General features: G+C 37.0%; 1 long non-coding RNA gene across 1 annotated transcript in view; it reads right to left on the reverse strand.

The window, feature by feature from the left end:
* The window catches only part of LOC126203820 (uncharacterized), a 51697-nt gene that overhangs the window by 27362 nt on the left and 1078 nt on the right, over positions 1–23257 (reverse strand). Inside the window, exon 2 of the long non-coding RNA XR_007540381.1 lies at positions 22704–22836. This is a non-coding gene — a long non-coding RNA (uncharacterized LOC126203820). The remainder of the gene's footprint in view (positions 1–22703; positions 22837–23257) is intronic.

Genomic DNA, 23257 nt, shown 5'->3' on the forward strand with positions numbered 1-23257 from the left:
GTAGATGGCTGAAGGTATTTTGATTCAACATTTTATACTGAACTGCTGACGCCTTGCAATGATCTGAATAAACATGGACTTACAGAGACTATTTCTCATTTGGTGTAGAGACAGAATATTTATCCTCTATACATAAATGACATAACACTAATGCACAATACCAAGATACTTATCTACACGAGTGATACAAGTTGTTAGTTGGGGACCTAGTGATAATAAAGTTGCACTGTTGTTGTGGTCTTCAGTCGTGAGACTGGTTTGATGCAGCTCTCCGTGCTACTCTATCCTGTGCAAGCCTCTTCATCTCCCAGTACCTACTGCAACCTACATCCTTCTGAATCTGCTTAGTGTATTCATCTCTTGGTCTCCCTCTACGATTTTTACCCTCCACGCTGCCCTCCAATGCTAAATTTGTGATCCCTTGATGCCTCAGGACATGTCCTACCAACCGATCCCTTCTTCTAGTCAAGTTGTGCCACAAACTTCTCTTCTCCCCAATCCTATTCAGTACCTCCTGTGATCTACCCACCTTATCTTCAGCATTCTTCTGTAGCACCACATTTCGAAAGCTTCTATTCTCTTCTTGTCCTAACTAGTTATCGTCCATGTTTCACTTCCATACATGGCTACACTCCATACAAATACTTTCAGAAATGACTTCCTGACACTTAAATCTATACTCGATGTTAACAAATTTCTCTTCTTCAGAAACGATTTCCTTGCCATTGACAGTCTACATTTTATATCCTCTCTACTTCGACCATCATCAGTTATTTTACTCCCTAAATAGCAAAACTCCTTTACTACTTTAAGTGTCTCATTTCCTAATCTAATTCCCTCAGCATCACCAGGTTTAATTTGACTACATTCCATTATCCTCGTTTTGCTTTTGTTGATGTTCATCTTATATCCTCCTTTCAAGACACTGTCCATTCCGTTGAAGTGCTCTTCCAAGTCCATTGCTGTCTCTGATAGAATTACAATGTCATCGGCAAACCTCAAAGTTTTTACTTCTTCTCCATGAATTTTAATACCTACTCCGAATTTTTCTTTTGTTTCCTTTACTGCTTGCTCAATATACAGATTGAATAACATCGGGGAGAGGCTACAACCCTGTCTCACACCTTTCCCAACCACTACAATGTTCAACATTATTCCATCTCTAATGCCCTCATTGTTGATAAGTTGTTAAACCCTAATCTTCTTTCATTCCACCCTGAGTCATTATTTAATCTACTTTTCATTTCATTTTATTATCTTCCTGTAAATCATTTACATGATGTAGGAATTGTCACAACAAAGTTATCATACTAGTACAAGTACTAGAGACATAATAATGGAATATCACTTTCAAGGCATTTTTTAAAAGTACAAATTTAGACATATAAATTAAAATTTTTGGCAATAAATTTACACACAATCAAAGTACTCATCTACGTCATAGAAAGTTTTGCTTAAAATGTAATTTTTAAGCTCAGTCTTAAATTTTATTTCATCTATTATTTCCTTCATGTACACTGGCAGAGCATTGTAAAGTTTTATTCCAAAATAACTTACATGCTTTTGGGTTTGTGTTGTCCTTACGCTTTCTACATACAAATTCTTATGAGTTCTAGTATTATAATTATGGCAGTCTTCATTTGTACGTAGATTTTTCATATGTGCTCTTGTACAGAGAGAATGCTTTTAAAAATATACAGTGATGGTATTGTGAGTATTTGCAGTTCTTTGAAAAGGGGCCTACAATGAGTTCTTGGAGAGTTATGTGTTATGATTCGTATAGCTCTTTTCTGAAGTTTGGAGATATCTGTCAAGCTTGATTTAGTTTTACCCCAGAACACTATGCCGTAAGACACGATGGACTGAAAGTAAGCAAAATACACTAGTCTAGTACAGTCTGTGCTGCATACTCTAGATAATATCCTCAATGCAAAACATGCCGAATTGAGCCTGTAGGATAAGTACTTGAGATGGTCTTTCCAGCTTAAGTTTTGATACTTGTGGAAATGACATGATGAAAAGACTTACATTGCTGTTTAATTCATTGTTTGTTGTGTGACTTGTTTCATTTGAAGACCATTATGCATGCATCATCCTCAGTGTTACGAAATATTATTCAAAAATATTGTATTTTTTTTTTTTTTTTTTTTTTTTTTTTTTTTTTAGGGATACATGTAAGACTTGCTGTAACAGAATCCAGTGCTGCATAATGGCTTCTGACCAAAGCCAGCAGCACAAAAGGTGCACAATTAAGAATAAATTAAAAAGCTGCTTAAGGTGTTAAATCATGCCATTTCTACAATTTGTTAATCCTTTAGAACATGTCAAACAGAAGATATTGTTGGAACTGATTATTAATGGGTTAACAAATAAAACATCGAATGCAATGAAGCTAAATTTTATTTACACACACACACACACACACACACACACACACACACACGTTACTTGGAAAGTCAGAAAGTCAGACATATATGTACAAACAGAAAAACAGAGAGACATTTAGATACAAAGAAAGTGCACACAACAAAGATTCTTTAGAGAATCAAAGAAGAATATCATTAAGTTTCTGATGTATACAATGTAAATGAATTTGTTCTACTTTATCATATTTTTAACATTGCAATTTAAACAGCACTCACATTTATTATAAAGTGTTTAGAGCTCCCTCACAAATGTCCTAAATGCTTCAGTTGGTCAGCACCTTTCCCTGCTTCTGAAGTGTCACCTTTGAAGATCACTTAGTTTGCAAATTAGCCTACTGGTCCTTGGTTGAAACATGTTGCAGTACAAATTCGCTCTCCTTGTACTTATTGCACACTGAAAGTTAACACACATCAATGTGCTTACTTCTTTGATGAAATTCTTGGTTCACTGTACTTAGGGCAAATTGTCAATGTCCAAAGTTGTTTTTATACTCTTAACCCAAACAATTTTTCTCACTGGCTGGCTGAAATGTATTCAGCCTCAGTTGTAGAGAGCACTACCACTCTTTGCTTTGTTGAATCCCATGTAATACTAGATTTACTAAGCTTTAACAACATGCCAGTTGCAGATTTCCTAGTTTCCATTTCACTAGCATCATTGCAGGCCTGAAGGTAATTTTCCTGTTTTGAAGGAAAATAAATCCCACAGTCCACAGTGCCCCTTTAACATATTTCAGGATTCTTTTCACAACATTACAATGTTTCTTACTGACGAATACATTAGATTGCCCACAGCTTGCCTATATGCAGTACTGAACATGTCCAGAGTGTAAAAGAGAGACACAGTGACTAAGGGAGAACTGGGAGGCACAATGGCTTAAGGAGAAGTAAGATATTAAAGAAATTTTTGAATCAGTGTTTTGTAAGCCAGAAGAATATGTAGACAATTGTGATGAATTAGGAACAAACAATCAAGAAAGAGTTTCAAAAATGGAATCAGGGTTACGAAACCAATCTGAAACAGTTGCAGGTATTTGGAAGAAAATCCAAGCAAGCATAGATTTATATAGGAAAGATAATGTGAAGGCAGAATCCATAGTACAAGCATGATGTCACCAAAATTGATAAGACGGCAGTAGAAACTTGTGAGAAATGTGATGGATTCTATAACCAAATGGAAACAGTGAGAAATGAAATTGCAAATAAAAATAAAAAGATCCAAGAAACCATAGAGGAATACATTTAAAAGGAAATAAGTGCAGACATGCATAGAGTACACAGTGAAACTATAGTCATAGGGTGTCACAACTCTCAGTTGTGTGGAACAGACATATTTGATCCAAAAGGCTTGATACATCCTGTTACACATTTGGCAGTCTTCGAAGGAGTCTTGCCTGCTCATTGGATGGCAGAGAAAAAATTAGTTTTGTATTAACAGAGCTAATGGAACTCTGTCAACTGGCGCTTGCACCTATGAATACAGTGAAAAACTATGCACTTATTTATATGGCATTCCTGGTAGAGTACTGGTCAGAATAGCCGTTAAATAAAGCTGACATTAGTAAGAGGACCAAAAAAATACTGGAAAGAAAACATAGGCAAAAGGAATGATCAGTGATGAAAGAAGATGGAAACAAGAAAAATATGGTGAAGAAGAACAACCCAGAATACTCGTGGCTGTTTTGAAAACATCAGATGCATGAAAAGGAAGAAAAGAAGCAACATATTTTACAGCATGAAATAGAATGGAAAGAAGAAGATTAGGAAAAACCGTGAGACTTGTTACATAGTAGTTACAGGTACAACAGTCACTTTGATAAAATCCATTAGGCGTATGAGAGAGTTTATTAACCTCCAAAGGGATATTTGCAATGGAAAATTATTAGGAATGTACAAGAACTAGATCAAAAAGGATTGCATGCAAGGAAAATGATGTGATGGAAGCAAAAACAAATAACACTCCACTCAGACATGGAGCAGGGATGCCCATTCATCCAATGCAGCAAACTTCGCTGGCACCAGACCTCCACTTTGCACAGGTCTGGAGCAAATCTGTTTGCTCCTCTCTCTTGCAGTGGATGCATCTGGTCATGATATGAACCAGTGATATGACTACGTGTATGCGCAGACAGTCACCATCAGCCATGCTGCCAGTCCCAGTTTTCATATGCAGGAGCATTGACATTATTCTGCTCACATCGAATAATGTGCCAAAGTTGACTAACAAACACCATGCACCAGTAACACAAGCAACTATAAGCACCCCTGCAACCCTTGCCCCCATCCAAATGGACAATGAGAAATATCACCACACATATAAGGAAAGAGTTGCTGTCTGTTGCTATAAGATGGAAAGTATTCTCCAAATTTTATTTTGTTGATTTTTTTTTTATTTTCCAGCAGACTATTAAAGTAATAGTGTTCATACAGAGTATATGAAAATAAGAACCTAATTAAGATATACACTCAGTATCAATCATTTGTGAAGAAGATATAATTCCTTAATACTCTCAGTACTGAGAGTAACATGTTTGCACAATTTACTTATTATCAAAGTAATATTAATACCAACTTTTTCCTGTTTTTATTAACTGCTACAATTCCTTGAACAAGCACTCCTAATATATAGGTATGATATTGATCTGTTTGATGTACTTATGTATATAAATAGTATTAAGATGTTAATGTAACTTTAAATCTTAAATTGAAATACCAATTTTTTATTGCAGATTTGGAGTCTCCATAAAAAAGTTATCAAGTTTTGTCTGCAACATTTTTAAAACCATTGACACATGATGCTGAAATCAGTACTGTGAGTAACATGTTTGCACAATTTACTTATTATCAAAGTAATATAATACCAACTTTTTCCTGTTTTTATTAACTGCTACAATTCCTTGAACAAGCACTCCTAATATATAGGTATTATATTGATCTGTTTGATGTACTTATGTATATAAATAGTATTAAGATGTTAATGTAACTTTAAATCTTAAATTGAAATACCAATTTTTTATTGCAGATTTGGAGTCTCCATAAAAAAGTTATCAAGTTTTGTCTGAAACGTTTTTTAAACCATTGTCACATGGTGCTGAAATCAAGAAAAATTAAAATTGGGGAAGAACTCCGATTTATTTAGAATGATCTGAGAAGGACACATCAAATCAATACAAAATGTGCACCAATTCTTTCATTACACCAAATTAAGCTTTTTTTACAAAATGTATCCTACCTGCCACAGTTTATGACGGAGTGAGGCGGAATGGTATTAAAATCTCATTAGAGAATTCTTCACAATTGCATTACTCACATGATTGTGGCGCTACCGTGGCCTAACTGCAAACTATGGCTCAGTATAAAGGTCAGTGCAATGTGATCAGACGTCACTTCACTTTCAGATTGTGAACCGTTTACATCAACTGATGAAAGTAAATTATTCTATAGCAAAACATGGCTCACTATCCTCCTACAGAGAGTGTTGATATGATGTTAATTTTAGGTGAATGCCATAACAATTATGCTGCGGCTACGCAATTGTACACGGATCGTTTCGCAAAGAGATGACATCCAAGCGAAAACATTATTCGAAATTGCATTCAATGAGCTCAAGATGGATACATGCACTGTCCACCTCGTCATCGCGAATACAATGAAAATGATGCTCGTGCCCTTACCCTTCTTGTCTGTGTTCGACTAAATCCCAAAATGAGTATTCATGCAATTCAGAGACAAACTGGAATACCAAAATCAACTGTTTTGAGGATTTTGAAGGCACATAAATGTCATGCGTATCATATCACACTGACACAAGCATTAACGCCGAAAGATATGCAAACTTGCGTGCATTTCTGCCAATGGGCCTTGGAAATGATAAGAGATGACAATGATTTCTTTAGATTCCATATGTTTACCAATGAAGCCACATGCAAAAACAATGGTCAATAAAATCGTCATGATTGTCATTACTGGTCCGCTGTCAATCCACAGTGGCACAGACCCATTGACAATCAACACAAATTGTCGTTAATGCTCTGGTGTGGAATTTTAAATGGTTACTTGATAGGACCGTATTTTTTGACCGAATTGTTACTGGGGAATGTTATTTACAACTTCTTCATGATGATTTGTTGGAGCTAATTGAAGACGTTGATTTAGAAACCAGGCAATGAATGTGGTTCCAACAGGATGGAGCAGCTCCCCATTGTGCTAAAAATGTGTGGAACATTTTAAATATACTGTACCCTGGTCAGTAAATAGGACACGGCAGACCAATTCAGTAGCCTCCACGTTCACCAGACCTAACATTTCCTGATTTTTTCTTGTGGGGTTGTTTAAAAAATAATGTTTATGAAAGACAGCCCACAACCAGAGACGATATGGAGCAATGCATTCGAAGAGCGCGTGCAGCCATACCACGGGATGTGCTGTTCAAAACTGTGGACAACTTTCACAGAAGATTGACATTATGCATTGAAGCAAATGGGCATAATTTTGAACAATTTCTCCGTGGCTAATTTCATTAATTAAGCACCTCAAATTGTGAGAGGCAAGGGGACTTACACTAATGAAGCACCCCATGGAAACAACATTATACCATGTCCATGTCGTTGTTCCTGGGTAATGCTAAAAGTAGGATACAGTACATTTTGTACAAAAATAGCTTAATTTGGCATAACGAAAGAATTGGTGAACATTTTTTTATCGTTTTGATGCATCTTTCTTGGATAATTCCAAATAAATCAGAGTTATTCCCCAATTTTACTTTTTTCTCGATTTTAGCACCATCTGTCAATTGTTTAAAAAATATTTCAGACAAAACTTGATTACTTTTTTATGGGGAATCCGAATCTGCAATAAAAATGAGTGTTTCAATTTAAGATTTAAAAGTTGCCCCCTGCCCCACCCATGGGGAGGTTACATGTAGTATCATTTGATGTCCCTCTTTGAGCTTACGAACTTGTCTTACACACTATTTTTACACGATGTATAGTTTTTGAGATAATCTCAGCCAAAACTTCGTACCCCATACAAATAAATCCACTGCACAACATGGACATCACATGACACCTTTGTCTTCAACACCTTTATGGACATCTCGGGGAGACCTACACACCCATTCAAGAGCATAAAACCATTCTCTGGTTGACTAATAATATTCTCATTTGTGGTGCCTCGAGAATTGCGGAGAAAATTCTAGAGACACTCATATTTTCACTGTCTCGAACACACATTATTTTAGAGATAAGGGTGGTAAAGTAAACTATATCTACTGCCCCACAATTATGTTTGTACAGGACGGAAGTGTATCGGACAGGCGATCGGTGCGATCAGGTAGTCAACGAGCCCTCCAGAGAAGTTACACATACTGCCCATGGAGTAAAGGGATCATACTCTGTGAAATTAAAAACCATTGTTGGTACAAATTTTGATAAGGCGATTACCCACTTACACAAGGAAAGACATATTATGTAGCAGGTGGGAGACAGTAGAAGAGCTATTATCCTTTTTAGATGCACTTGATGCAATAAATAAAGATAGAAATGAGAATGTGCATCAGAATGAGAACCAAAATTACATGAGGAGTAGTAATAATAATAATAGCTCTAGTAATTTCAAAAGACATAAGACAAATTTGGCTACAGTAAACCGATATAAGCAGAATAGGGGTAATGGAAATTATCAAAATAGGCATCCAGCTTCTAATATGAGACCAGTAAATACTCAAGAATTCATACCTGGCAGTAATAGGGCTCCAAATGGAGACGTCATAGGGTGATCTGGACCCAGGGCTGGGGCCCAGGTCGTGGAAATACATTAAGAGGCTTACCTCATAATGAATATGTTTCATTTACGCATAAAGTACCAACAAAAGAGTGGTTGCTACTAGAAGAACCTAGCATAGCTAGAATTAATCCTAGGCCTATTATAGTTGGAAAAGCAGAAGATTCTGAAGTGGACATATTTATTGATTCTGTAGTGAAGTATCACTTATTTCCAGGGTTTTTTTTTTTAATACGTTAAGAACTAACAATAACTTACCTATATTACCGGTAACAGAGGTATATATAATTGGAATAACTGGAACTAAAAGTAAGGTTATTAAATACGAAACCCAGGTAAATTGCAACATTGGTGAGATTATGTTCCAGCAGACACTACTAGTAGTAAAAATATTAATAGAGAGGTATTATTTGGTTCAGATTGGCTGTCGGAGTTTAAGGTTATATTGAATTTTCAAGAGAGTTCCTTTATTTTGGGCTCGGGGATGATAAACATTGTATTAAGTTTCTAGCAGACAGTTATGTTGAAAAACAAAAAAACTGAACACCAGAGTTTACGAATAACCATGACAGCTCAGTTGTCACCAGAGATGGAAAACAAGTCATGCAATACAATGAGCTGACATTCAAAATAGAGTAAATGAATCCCAAATATTAACCAATGACCAGAAAGCAGATTTAGCCAAAATTCTATTAGAATACGAGATGGTATTTTCGGATAATCCAGGTAGTATTAGTGACTACATATGTAAGTTTAAGATCAAAGATGATAACCATTTTTCTATAAACCGTATCCGATACCAGTGAGTTTAAAAGGAGCAGGTAAGGAGGAAATAAATAAAATGATAGATAATAAAATAATAGAATGCAGTACAAGCATTATAAATAATCCCTTGGTTGTTGTGAAAAAGGCTACAGGTGGTGTGCAGCTCGCACTGGACACACACACCCTGAATAAACATACAGAAACCGAAAGAGATAGACGTGTTATTATCAAAATTCGAGAAAGCACAGTACTTTAGTTCGATGGACCTGACTGCTTGGTACTGGCAGATCTGGTTACATCAAGATTCAAGGAAATATACAGCATTCCTTTTTCATGGAAAATCATATTATTTTAATGTGTTACCATTTAGGCTGAATATCTCAGTATCAGTGTTTATACGAGTGCTGGACAAAGCGATAGGTAGAGAATTCTTACAGCATTTAATTATATATGTAGATGATATATTGATAATATCACCCACCTGGAAAGAACATTGTCTAACCTTGAAGAAAACACTGAAAAAATTTAAAGAAAAAAGGTATTACAGTAAAATTGTCTAAGTCTCACTTTGCAAGGCAAGAACAAAAATTTTTAGGAGATATCATAGGTGTACAAGGAATTAAGCCCAATACAGAATGTATAAAGGCCATTAAGGAGTGTCCACTACCTAGAAATATAAGACAATTGAAGAGATTTCTTGGAATGGCAGGGTATTATAGTTGCTACATATGAAGTCAAGAGTTGAATGACCCTCGAATTTGCATTTATTACGAAAGGGAGTACCATGGTGCTGGGACCAAGAGGCACTGGAAGCATTTGAAAATGCAAAGTGAGCTCTGTCAGAATCACTGATACTACACCATCATCTGGTAATGGGTGAACCATTTAAGATTTCGATCAATGCATCACACTATAGTATAGCTGCAGAGCTATTCCAAGGTGAATGGGGGTTAAATAGCATAGAGCATAGATCAGTAGCTTTTGCTAGCCGAAGTCTTAACAAACATGAATTAAATTATATGGCAAAAGAAAAGGAATTATTAGCCATAGCACGGAGTATACAAAAATTCCAAACACTGATAAGGGGAGCGGAAATATATGTATATACAGATCCCCAAGCTCTGTCATTTCTAATGAATAGCCAGTTGTTACATAGAAGATTAATGCAGTGGATGTTGTTTCTTCAAGAGTATGACATTGAGATCCATTATGTAGAGGGGTCGGAGAACATTGTACCCGATGCTTTGTCTCGGGTACCAGTAGGCATGAAAGAACTAAAGCATTCAGAAGAACCTGGCGTAATCTTTGCGATTAATTTTCTAACATTAGAATATTCATGAAACAAGGTGCAAGAGATAGCTCAGAAAATTGCAGAGAACATCCAACACAATCCTTATTTTATGGATATCTTTACTATGTGCATTAGGAAATCGCTCCTGCCTAGTCAAGAGGGAAGGTGGAAAGTTGTGCAATATAATCTGTTCTGGAGAGACAGTAAGACAACACAACATTGGCATTTATGTATACCAAGTCTAGTGGAAGATGAGTTAGTGTGGTACAGTCATAAGGGTTACGGACTTTTCAATGTAAAGAAATGCATTGCACATATGAATAAGTTCTATTATTTAAAAAAAAAAAAAAAAAAAAAAAAAAAAAAAAAAAAAAAAAAAAACTAGGACATAAAGTGGCATCAGAAATTCAGACTTGTGATATTTGTCAGAAAGTAAAAGAGGATAACTCTCACGTTAAATATAATATGTATCCAATTATTCCTAAATATATCTAAAAACAAAGATGATGTGACTTACCGAACGAAAGCGCTGGCAGGTCGATGGACACACAAACAAACACAAACACACACACAAAATTCAAGCTTTTGCAACAAACTGTTGCCTCATCAGGAAAGAGGGAAGGAGAGGGAAAGACGAAAGGATGTGGGTTTTAAGGGAGAGGGTAAGGAGTCATTCCAATCCCGGGAGCGGAAAGACTTACCTTAGGGGGAAAAAAGGACGAGTATACATTCGCACACACACACATATCCATCCACACATATACAGACACAAGCAGACATAGTGTTACACGATCTAACCGCTGCAGATTTCTTTGGACCAATTCTGAAAGGAAGAGGAGGGGTAGCCTACATTTTTGTCCTCATAGAGTTTTGATTGAAGTATGTTAAATTCTATTCAATTAAAAAGGCAAACACACCAACAGTAAGACGTTGTCTACAACAATACTTTCTCAAAGTAGGCAAACCAAAATGATTTCTTTCTGATAATGGACCTCAGTTTACTAGCAACGAGTTTAGGGAACTTTTAGCATGGAAAGGGATCGTCAAGTACTAATATCCAACTATAATCCTTCTTCTAACCCATGTCAAAGAGTTATGAAGGAAATTGGGAAATTATGCCACACTTACTGTCATGAAACCCACACATCATGGGTGACAGAAATTATTATAAATGAGTTACCTCATTTATCAACTGGACTAACACCATTAGAAATAAAAGGTAAACCCTTTATAGGTGAATCACTTATTAAATGTTTTACATGGCCTGAACAACATACTACTGATTACCAACTGAATCAAATGATAGTTGCTAAGAACTTAGTTAAGAGAGCACAAAAAGACGGCTATAGAACCTCTGTATAAGGTAGATGATCTGGTCTTAGTAAAACATCTTCAGAGTTCTGCCTTGAAGAAAGAAATGCATAAATTTTTTCAAAAGTATGTGGGACCTTACTGAGTACAATTGGTGATCCACCCAAAAACTTTATTTTTAGTGGATCCTACAACTGGAGAAGAAAAAGGAAAATATAATGTTAAAGATATGATGTGGTATTTTCCCCAGGGACTTTAACAATCTGTGTTAACAGGCAGAGTGACGACTGTCGGATCCCGAGTTGGGTTAGGTATTACTTCCTTGCTCGTTTTCCCACACCGGATTCTCTTCAAGTCTTATTCTACCCTGTATTCTGTTCTCATCCTATTATACTGTCCTAGACTTTAGTACTTGTCTTAATGGGGCAAACAGTCAAGTGTGGCAGCAAATCACTGATATCAAGGTCATACTCCTTCTTGTGGAGGTAGACGTAAGTGGTCGTGTCATTATACTGTCTTGCTTGGTTTATGGGTGCTGTAATTCCCCATTGTATATTCACTACGATGAATTGGGTTGTTGTATTGAGTCAAGACTGAAGCATTAGGTAATATATCATAATATACGAATTCGCAGAATGCTCCACTCTAGTCTCAATGTAAAAGTGATGTGGATGATACGATACAGGGTGTGATGATATAATACATAATATGATATGATATATAGTTTCTGTTTATGATGATGTGACACATAATATGATATAATTTCTATTTAGAATGACAAATAATATGATATAATATATAATTTCTATTTGTGATGGTATGATACATAATATGATATAATATATGGTTTCTATTTGTGATGATATGATATATAATATGATATGATACATAATCTTTCTTCAGGGACTTCAAAGGTGAAGGTGAGAATGTCCATTCTGCAGGAGACGTTTAACATCGTACCTCCTCTGGCATCTCACTCAAGTACCGGTGAAGTGGGGATCCTGGAGAAGGAGCGTGGGAAGGGTTACTGTCTTTGGGGCTATCTTCTTTCTCTTATTTGATCTTAGCAACCATTTCTATTTTTTTCCTTTCTTCCTTCTCTTTTGAGTACCAGTCTATCTTTCCCTCTGTCCATATGCATACATTTCTGTCGCTGAAGTCCTTCTCAATCTCTGTGGTTTTCTATAACCTTCAACTTATTTTACATAAGCTGGCTGAAGAATCAGGCTACACAACTACACATATGCATCCACACAGTGAAATACAAATACGCAAAGAGGGGGAATACAGTTTAAGGTAATGTAAGAACCATCATGTGTCAGAGGGGGAAAATTGTGCACATAGCGATGGGTATGCGCATGTGGTCATGTGAGTTGACGGTTCCACATTACATAAAGGTATGTACGGAGGAGTATTCATGGTCATGTACTAGGGTATTGATATAAGTACGAGCTGAGAGTATTTATGGTTATGACGACAGTATTACATCGTGGTGGCTGTACATTGGTTACAGAGTATAAGGAGGAACATCATGTGATTCATTATGCTACAGCATATACTTAAGAAAAGGGTTAAAGGAAGTATTGTGAAGTGAGTGTGATGGATATAGCAGGATATTAATTTTTCCAGGTAGTTTTGAAACATAGTGTACATAAATTCGGGTAATGGATGAGGAAGCCTACTCATGAAGGATAAGGAGGGCACACCCAGAGTTGATTGGATGGATAAGGGCAGGTAGGCAGACCCAAGGAAGGCTGCCTATACTGTGCAGGCAGGGGCATGAAGAAGGGGATTGACCTGTACCGTAGTGTATCAGGAATTTATTTAAAGGGGTGTACCTACCAAAATGGAAGGATGTAGTGCATTCATAGTGTCTACCATCAGGTAAGGTATAGGTACTGTGCCTAAAGGAAGAGGGCAGTATCGTGACAAAAGTAACACAGTTTGTAGAGATTATTCCAGTATGTTTGAATTCTTGTTCTCGCTTGCAGTGTTATGTTTGTGTGAAGATACATGTGTTGAGAAGAACACCTTTTATTACCCAGGGTTCCTCCAGATTGTAATAAATAGTGAATAAATCCATACTCAGAGAAAGTAGTAAGCGAAGTAAGAGCAAATAGCAACATACGGTTGGGTAATAAGCACCCCCATAGTTTATGACTGGAAAGGAAACAGAAAGATCCTTGTCCTTACATAGTTTAAATTAATCCAAAGGTACATGATATATTAAGTAATCAAGTGTTAAAAGGAAAACTGTTATAACCATATGATGATGACCTGCTTAAAAGCATGATTGTACCTCCCTAGTACACAATACAGCAGTAACTCTGCATGGTGTAGTTTTGACAAATCCTTGGTAGATTTCTGCAGGTATGTTGCAACAGATTCGTGAATCAAAAGTAATATACTGTCCACTCGCTTGAATGGACCCTGTCACACTGTGGCAAACTGTGAACTTTACAACATTTTTGCCAAATATGCTGCACAGCACAACACAAATGACATCATTTGCTTCACTATGTGTGGCATTTGGACAGTCCCTTCCATCACAAGTTTCCCTGAACTATACAGGTGGGAATGGCCCCTTTATCATGTCCTGTCCTTTTGCAATGTCCATGGCCTACACCCCCCTCTCCCTTTAACCTGTTTCCCATTGCTTCACTTTCCTTTTCCCTTCCCTCTTCTGTCCACGCAACTCCTTCCCCAGCCAGATGTACTGCCTTCTCCAACAACTCTTCCTCCTCCCCCCTCCATGTGGATGTTTTCTCTCTCTCTCTCTCTATTATCATTAATCGATAATCAGTCTTGCTGTCATGGCGGGAATGTACATTTAGGTGCCTGCCTGTGTTTGTGAATGTAGGTACTTTTACTAGAAGAAGAGCAAGAGCTCGACAGCTAGCATGAATACTGTTTACTTCTATAAGTGTCTGTGTGCTACACATCAGTCCACTATGAGGGTGTGGTTGTTTTCCCTCGTTGTTCATACTCTTCCATCAAGGAACTTCTATTAATGTTTTATAAACACATCAAAAAAAGTTTTGCATCACCTCGGTTATGAGAGTTCTGGAACCTGTACAGAAAATTGGAATAAAGATCAACGTAAGCATCATTTCTGCCATTTTTATTGCTCATGAAATCCACACATTGCATGTTGTACCACCATACAGTGAGACCTTCAGAGTAGTGGTCCAGATTGCTGTACACACTGGTACTTCTAATACCCAGTCGTACATCCCCTTGCATTGATGCATGCCTGTATTTGTCGTGGCTTACTATTCATAAGTTCATCAAGCACTGTTGGTCCAGATTGCCGCACTCCTCAACAGCGATTCAGTGTGGATCCCTCAGAGAGGTCCATAAACAGCCCTTTTCAATCTACCCAGGCCTGTTCAATAGGGTTCATGTCTGGAGAACATGCTGGCCACTCTAATCGAACAATGTCGTTATCCTGAAGCAAGTCATTCACAAGATGTGCACGATGGGGGTGCGAATTGTCATCCATGATGACGAATGCCTCGCCAATATGCTGCCAATATGGTTTTACTATCGGTTGGAGGATGGCATTTACAGTGGTGTACTTCGGTGCCACATAATGCCACCCCAAAACATGAGGGAACCTCCACCTTGCTGCACTCACTGACTGTGTGTCTAAGGTGTTCAACTTGACCAAGTTGCCTCCATACACGTCTCCAACAATTGTCTGGTTGAAGGCATATACAACACTCATCGGTGAAGAGAATGTGATGCCAATCCAGAGTGGTCCATTTGGCATGTTGTTGGGTCCATCTGTACCGCACTGCATGGTGTCGTCTTGCTATGGACATTGGAAATGAAGTTGTGCTTGATGCAGCCTATTGCGCACAGTTTGAGTCATAACATGATGTACTGTGGCTGCACGAAAAGCATTATTTAACATGGTGGCCTTGCCGTCAGGGTTCCTCCGAGCCACAAACCATAGGTAGCAGTCATCCACTGCAGTTGTAACCCTTGGGTGGTCTGAGTGAGGCATGTCATCAACAGTTCCTGTCTCTGTGTATTTCCTCTGTGTCTGAACATCACTTGGGTTCACTCCAAGCTGCCTTGACACTTCCCTTGTTGAGAGCCCTTCCTGGCACAAAGCAACAACGGGGACATGATCTAACTGCGGTACTGACTGTCTAGGCGCAGTTGAACTACAGACAACATGAGCTGTATACCTCCTTCCTGGTGGAATGACTAGAACGGATTGGCTGTCAGACACCCTCTGTCTAATATACACTGCTCATACATGGTTGTTTACATCTTTGGACGGGTTTAGTGACATCTCTGAACAGTAGAAGGGACTGTGTCTGTGATACAATATCCACAGCCAATGTCTATCTCCAGAAGTTCTGGGAACCAGGGTGATGCAAAACTTTTTGTGATGTGTGCATTTAATATCAGTAATCCTGAAGAAAGCTATCAGAAGATAATTGTTTGTTTCTGCAGAACTTACTGAAGCAAAATACACAAACCCTGAGACCTACTTTTTACACAGTTTTGAGGATGTAATTAATAGTCTGCAGTGTACATCCACAAAATTTTTCCCCATGTATGCCAGTGACATGTCAAGGAAAAGAACCACTGGTTAGAAAATGCATGATAGTCTCCCACCCTCCAGAGCTACAATTTTTAAAGCTGGTAATCTGGTTCTAGTTGATACTTAGTCTTGTTAGGTGACATTTGAAATCAGAAAATTTTTTGGTATATATTCTTTGGTATATATTCTTAGGTATATATTTTGGCCCATATGTTGTAGCAGAAAATCACAATCCAAACACATAAAAATTAACTTACCTGAAGCCAAAGAAAATGTTGGAATGAAGGAGCAAAAAAAAAAAATAAATAAATAAATAAATAAATAGATCAGATTTGACACAAGAAGGAAATTTAAGTATTTAGTATTTTCAAGAAAGGTATTACGGCTGAAAGCAAGGGGAAACTACAGCCATATTTTTTTCCGAGGACATGCAGCTTTACTCTATGATTAAATGATGATGGCGTCCTCTTGGGTAAAATATTCCGGAGGTAAAATAGTCCCCCATTCGGATCTCCGGGCGGGGACTACTCAAGAGGACGTCGTTATCAGGAGAAAGAAAACTGGCGTTATACGGATCGGAGCGTGGAATGTCAGATCCCTTCATCGGGCAGGTAGGCTAGAAAATTTAAAAAGGGAAATGGATAGGTTAATGTTAGATATAGTGGGAATTAGTGAAGTTCGGTGGCAGGAGGAACAAGACTTTTGGTCAGGTGAATACAGGGTTATAAATACAAAATCAAATAGGGGTAATGCAGGAGTAGGTTTAATAATGAATAAAAAAATAGGAGTCCGTGTTAGCTACTACAAACAGCATAGTGAACGCATTATTGTGGCCTAGATAGACACGAAGCCCACGCCCACTACAGTAGTACAAGTTTATATGCCAACTAGCTCTGCAGATGATGAAGAAATAGATGAAATGTATAATGAGATAAAAGAAATTATTCAGGTAGTGAAGGGAGACGAAAATTTAATAGTCATGGGTGACTGGAATTCGTCAGTAGGAAAAGGGAGAGAAGGAAACATAGTAGGTGAATATGGATTGAGGGGAAGAAATGAAAGAGGAAGCCGCCTGGTAGAATTTTGCACAGAGCATAACTTAATCATAACTAACACTTGGTTCAAGAATCATAAAAGAAGGTTGTATACCTGGAAGAATCCTGGAGATACTAAAAGGTATCAGATAGATTATATAATGGTAAGACAGAGATTTTGGAACCAGGTTTTAAATTGTAAGACTTTTCCAGGGACAGATGTGGATTCTGACCACAATCTATTGGTTATGAACTGCAGATTGAAACTGAAGAAACTGCAAAAAGGTGGGAATTTAAGGAGATGGGACCTGGATAAACTGAAAGTACCAGAGATTGTAGAGAGTTTCAGGGAGAGCATAAGGGAACAATTGACAGGAATGGGGGAAAGAAATACAGTAGAAGAAGAATGGATAGCTCTGAGGGATGAAGTAGTGAAGGCAGCAGACGATCAAGTAGGTAAAAAGACGAGGGCTAATAGAAATCCTTGGGTAACAGAAGAAATATTGAATTTAATTGATGAAAGGAGAAAATATAAAAATGCAGTAAATGAAGCAGGCAAAAAGGAATACAAACGTCTCAAAAATGATATCGACAGGAAGTGCAAAATGGCTACGTAGGGATGGCTAGAGGACAAATGTAAGGTTGTAGAGGCTTGTCTCACTAGGGGTAAGTTAGATACTGCCTACAGGAAAATTAAAGAGACCTTTGGAGAGAAGAGAACCACTTGTATGAATATCAAGAGCTCAGATGGAAACCCAGTCCTAAGCAAAGAAGGGAAGGCAGAAAGGTGGAAGGAGTATATAGAGGGTTTATACAAGGGCAATGTACTTGAGGACAATATTATGGAACTGGAAGAGGATGTAGATGAAGATGAAATGGGAGATACGATACTGCGTGAATAGTTTGACAGAGCACTGAAAGACCTGAGTTGAAACAAGGCCCCGGGAGTAGACAAAATTCCATTAGAACTACTGATGGCCTTGGGAGAGCCAGTCATGACAAAACTCTACCATCTGGTGAGCAAGATGTATGAGACAGGCGAAATACCCACAGACTTCAAGAAGAATATAATAATTCCAATCCCAAAGAAAGCAGGTGTTGAAAGATGTGAAAATTACCGAACTATCAGTTTAATAAGACACAGCTGCACAATACTAACGCGAATTCTTTACAAACGAATGGAAAAACTGGTAGAAGTGGAGCTCGGGGAAGATCAGTTTGGATTCCGTAGAAATATTGGAACACGTCAGGCAATACTAACCTTACGACTTATCTTAGAAGAAAGATTAAGAAAAGGCAAACCTACGTTTCTAGCATTTGTAGACTTAGAGAAAGCTTTTGACAATGTTAACTGGAATACTCTCTTTCAAATTCTGAAGGTGGCAGGGGTAAAATACAGGGAGCGGAAGGCTATTTACAATTTGTACAGAAACCAGATGGCAGTTATAAGAGTCGAGGGGCATGAAAGGGAAGCAGTGGTTGGGAAAGGAGGGAGACAGGGTTGTAGCCTCTCCCCGATGTTATTCAATCTATATATTGAGCAAGCAGTAAAGGAAACAAAAGAAAAATTCGGAGTAGGTATTAAAATTCATGGGGAAGAAGTAAAAACTTTGAGGTTCGCCGGTGACATTGTAATTCTGTCAGAGACAGAAAAGGACTTGGAAGAGCTGTTGAACGGAATGGATGGTGTCTTGAAAGGAGGATATAAGATGTACATCAACAAAAGCAAAACGAGGATAATGGAATGTAGTCAAATTAAATCGGGTGATGCTGAGGGAATTAGATTAGGAAATGAGACACTTAAAGTAGTAAAGGAGTTTTGCTATTTAGGGAGTAAAATAACTGATGATGGTCGAAGTAGAGAGGATATAAAATGTAGACTGTCAATGGCAAGGAAATCGTTTCTGAAGAAGAGGAAGTTGTTAACATCGAGTATAGATTTAATTGTCAGGAAGTCGTTTCTGAAAGTATTTGTATGGAGTGTAGCCATGTATGGAAGTGAAACATGGACGATAACTAGTTAGGACAAGAAGAGAATAGAAGCTTTCGAAATGTGGTGCTACAGAAGAATGCTGAAGATAAGGTGGGTAGATCACGTAACTAATGAGGAGGTATTGAATAGGATTGGGGAGAAGAGAAGTTTGTGGCACAACTTGACTAGAAGAAGGGATCGGTTGGTAGGACATGTTTTGAGGCATCAAGGAATCACAAATTTAGCATTGGAGGGCAGCGTGGAGGGTAAAAATCGTAGAGGGAGACCAAGAGATGAATACACTAAGCAGATTCAGAAGGATGTAGGTTGCAGTAGGTACTGGGAGATGAAGAAGCTTGCACAGGATAGAGTAGCATGGAGAGCTGCATCAAACCAGTCTCAGGACTGAAGACCACAACAACGACAACATTTCAGATTTAAAGGAGGATAGGAGTCTGTCACAAAATCCATAATTTTTGCAGATATAGATTTATACTGCAACATCATCAATGCATTACCAAAAACGTCATACAGGTACCATCGTGTTAGAGCATAAACTTTTGACAAATAACAATAGTCTTTACATGGCAGAAATAATCACTGTGTCTACCATGTAAAGGCTAGTGTCATTTGTCACAAGTTAGGCTCTGACATATTGGTACCTGTATCACCCTTCTAGTGATAGATCAGTGATGACTAAATTATAGTCTGCAATAAATTACTAATTTTGTGATTGACTGCTATCATTCTTCAAATTTGAATATTCAACTGTCACTGTGGCCACAGGCATCCATTGGATTCCAAATTAGTTAAGGTACATTAAGCTAATTGGTGGGTTACTGAATCCTCACTTACTCTTGTAACATTTTTATGTTGTTTGTGTGTGAGTTTATTACGGATCATGTAACTCAATTATATGTACACTTTCTGAGTGCCAGTCTTTCTGATAATTTGATTAAAAATCTTTAAAGTGCAGAATTTCTTTAACTTCCGTCATTTTGTTCAGTGTCAATGTCTTACAACTTCACATTAATGTCAGATCATAAACTGTCATGATTTTAAGCCATTAAGTTTTGCAACTACACATGCTAAGACCATGTGACGTGACAACTCAGTACATGGATAAACTGCATCCCATTGGAGAGCAGCAAGGTAATTTAACAATTTTACATACTTTCATTTTAATTATGATTCACAACTTTTTCTTAATATATATGAACAGTTTTCTGTGGAAGTAGAGTAGCAGCAGTAGGTCATTCTTATATTACTGTGATTTCTTAAACCCTACAATTTCCATTGTTGACACTGTAACTTTAATGCCATGTTCAAAATACTATGAATTTTTTGTCACTTACAAAGTGTTACTCAAATAACTTATATATCTGATCACAGATAAATAACTGATTTAGATTTTTTTTTATTTTTTATTTTTATTTATTTTTTGCTTACTGTGAAGATGGAAACACTGACTTACAAGTTGTTTAGTGCATCGATGTCTTGTCATTTATAAACAGAAGACAAAGAAACTAAGAGTACTTGAAGTGTCTGTTTATTATTTATAAAACCTGAAAATGACTTTAAACATTAATATGCACTCTGAACAGTGCACAACTACAAGCTACTATCAATGGGGGCTGTGGACTTGGGATGCTACATTACTACTGAAGACCCCAGTTAATGTCAAATCCAGTGGACAATAGGTAGATCTCAAGTACATATATATTTTTTTAATAATAATAACTTCTTCCCATAAATGTAGTGTTTTGCACCTTTGTATGCTTTATGTCTGGAAAGTATTACTTTCTGCAGAAAATTAACTCTTGCCTAGAATGAAATGCTTCACACTATAGCAAAACATACATCATTACGAAACTTCCTGGCAGATTAAAACTGTATTACAGTGCTGGATTCAAATTTGAAACCTTGCCTCTAGTGGATAATAGTTTTATAAAGCTATCATTTCATATATAAATACCTGCCACATTGGTTACAATACAGTCTGGTTCAGCATGCAGTTATAATCTGTCATGAAGTTTTTATTTGTATCTCTTCATGGAACCACATAGTGGAAGTATAATAAATGCATCAGAAGCAAACAAGCAGCTAGCAAACTTAGTGTTAGAGGGAAACCATCTAAGAAAGGTATACACTGATTTATTCTACTTAGCATGAAGTTATGAAATTATAATTGAGAAGTTCAATTTCTGAGTTGATGCAAGAGTTAGAGAAACTGAAATAAATGATAGATGATTCGACTGAGGTATTGTGTTAAAAATTGTATAGATTCAGAGTGATGAAAAGGAGCCTCATAGAGTGTTAATAGTACACTGTTCGAAACACACACACTGTTGAAAACACACAGTATGAGAATTGACCTCAAATTAGAGCAAAAAAAAATAAATAAATAAATAAATAAAAAAAAAAAATAAAAAAATAAAAATAAAAAATAAATAAAAAAAATCCCTGTTGATGAGGGGGCTATCTGTATTTTGTATATCAGAATACTTTTTGCTGTTTTGAAGCTTTCATTTTAAGTGTTAATACTGTGAAGCCTGCTTCTCCTGCCTCTTGATTTATGTCTGTGTCTTTCACCACTGATGTATGACTGACAGCAGGATGTGCAGTTAATCAGTGACCACACACTGTGAAGCCAAAGTGATAAATACTCATCACAGTAATCATGTCAGTGCAAGGTGCTGTCAACACTGGTAGATCTCAGTGTTCTAGAATCTGCGACACTATAATTCTGTTACATTTCACAAACTCGAAATTGAATAGAATACCTTTGCTGTAAGAAGGCTCTCCGAAAAATTAATGATAATTTTCCCTTATTTATTAGGATTATGTTAGACTTGCTGTTTGTTACAGCTGTGTGAAATATAACAGCTACAGTAAAGCTATGACCTTATCATGTGATGCAGCTTTTGGTGTCAATTACAGACATTCCTGCAGGAAACTCTTCCAAGAGCTGAGAATACTCACAACAGTATCTCAGTACATTTTCTCCCTCATGTGTTTCTTGTGTAAAAACCATTCCATTTTTGAAATGAACAGCATGTATCATAACTATGATACTAGGGTAAAAAATGATCTACATCTTGAACAAAAGAATCTAAGTATGGTAAAAAAAGGAGTAGACTACTCTTGCATAAAAATATTTAATGCTCTCCCTCAGGCAATAAAAATGTCAGTTACTGATCCACCTACTTTTAAAGATCAACTTAAACAATATCTTCTACGTAAAACCATTTACTCACTGGATGAATTTATGTTTGAGAATATGTGAATTGATTTTGATCTATTGTAAATCTGTTCAATGTAACTTTTTTTACAAAAAACAATTATTGTAAACATTTTTTTCTATATAATATATTATTCATTGTACAACCTATTATTATAAACAGATGTCTCAAATCCATGTAAATGACACGTTCTACACCCAAGCAATTTATCGCTAATGGGTCGACAGAACATGAAATAAATAAATAAATAAATAAATGACACTTTCAAGAAATGTTTACAGGAGTGTCAATACAGAGTTTAATTACTTGTCTGTGGTACTCACGAATAGGACATGGTAACTGCATTTGAACCCTTCATCTGGCACTTATATAATACACATTTTCCACTGGCTTGTTTTGAACCTCCAACCTCTAATGTGTCTGACGTCTCAGGTATGGGACACTTTTGGCCAGATGCTGCAGAACATGAATATCAGATATTATTACATGCTGCCTGTGATGCCAAGTATGCTGCATTCATACTACATGCATGGTTTTAGAGTATATACTTGCACCTTAAGTATTCACTTGCATCTTACCACATGTCATATAGAAGTAGTAAGGCTATAATTATATTAACAGTAATATTATCATGTAAAAGTCAAGTAAATATACATGGTGTCCAGACTAGAAGTAAACACAAACAAATCCTCATAATGAAATAACTCAACATTTTATATATATAAATTTGCAGTCAATAGAGACACTCTCCAAGATGTGATCCTCTCCATTTCATGAACAGTGCAGATTCCATGGCTCATGTGTGCCAGTGATTAAGCATACCTTTCCCAAGATGTTGATGAACTATACAGCTCAACAGAGAGCTCTCGACATCATT

Source organism: Schistocerca nitens, chromosome 9, assembly GCF_023898315.1.
Source record: "Schistocerca nitens isolate TAMUIC-IGC-003100 chromosome 9, iqSchNite1.1, whole genome shotgun sequence".
NCBI classification, from domain to species: domain Eukaryota; kingdom Metazoa; phylum Arthropoda; class Insecta; order Orthoptera; family Acrididae; genus Schistocerca; species Schistocerca nitens.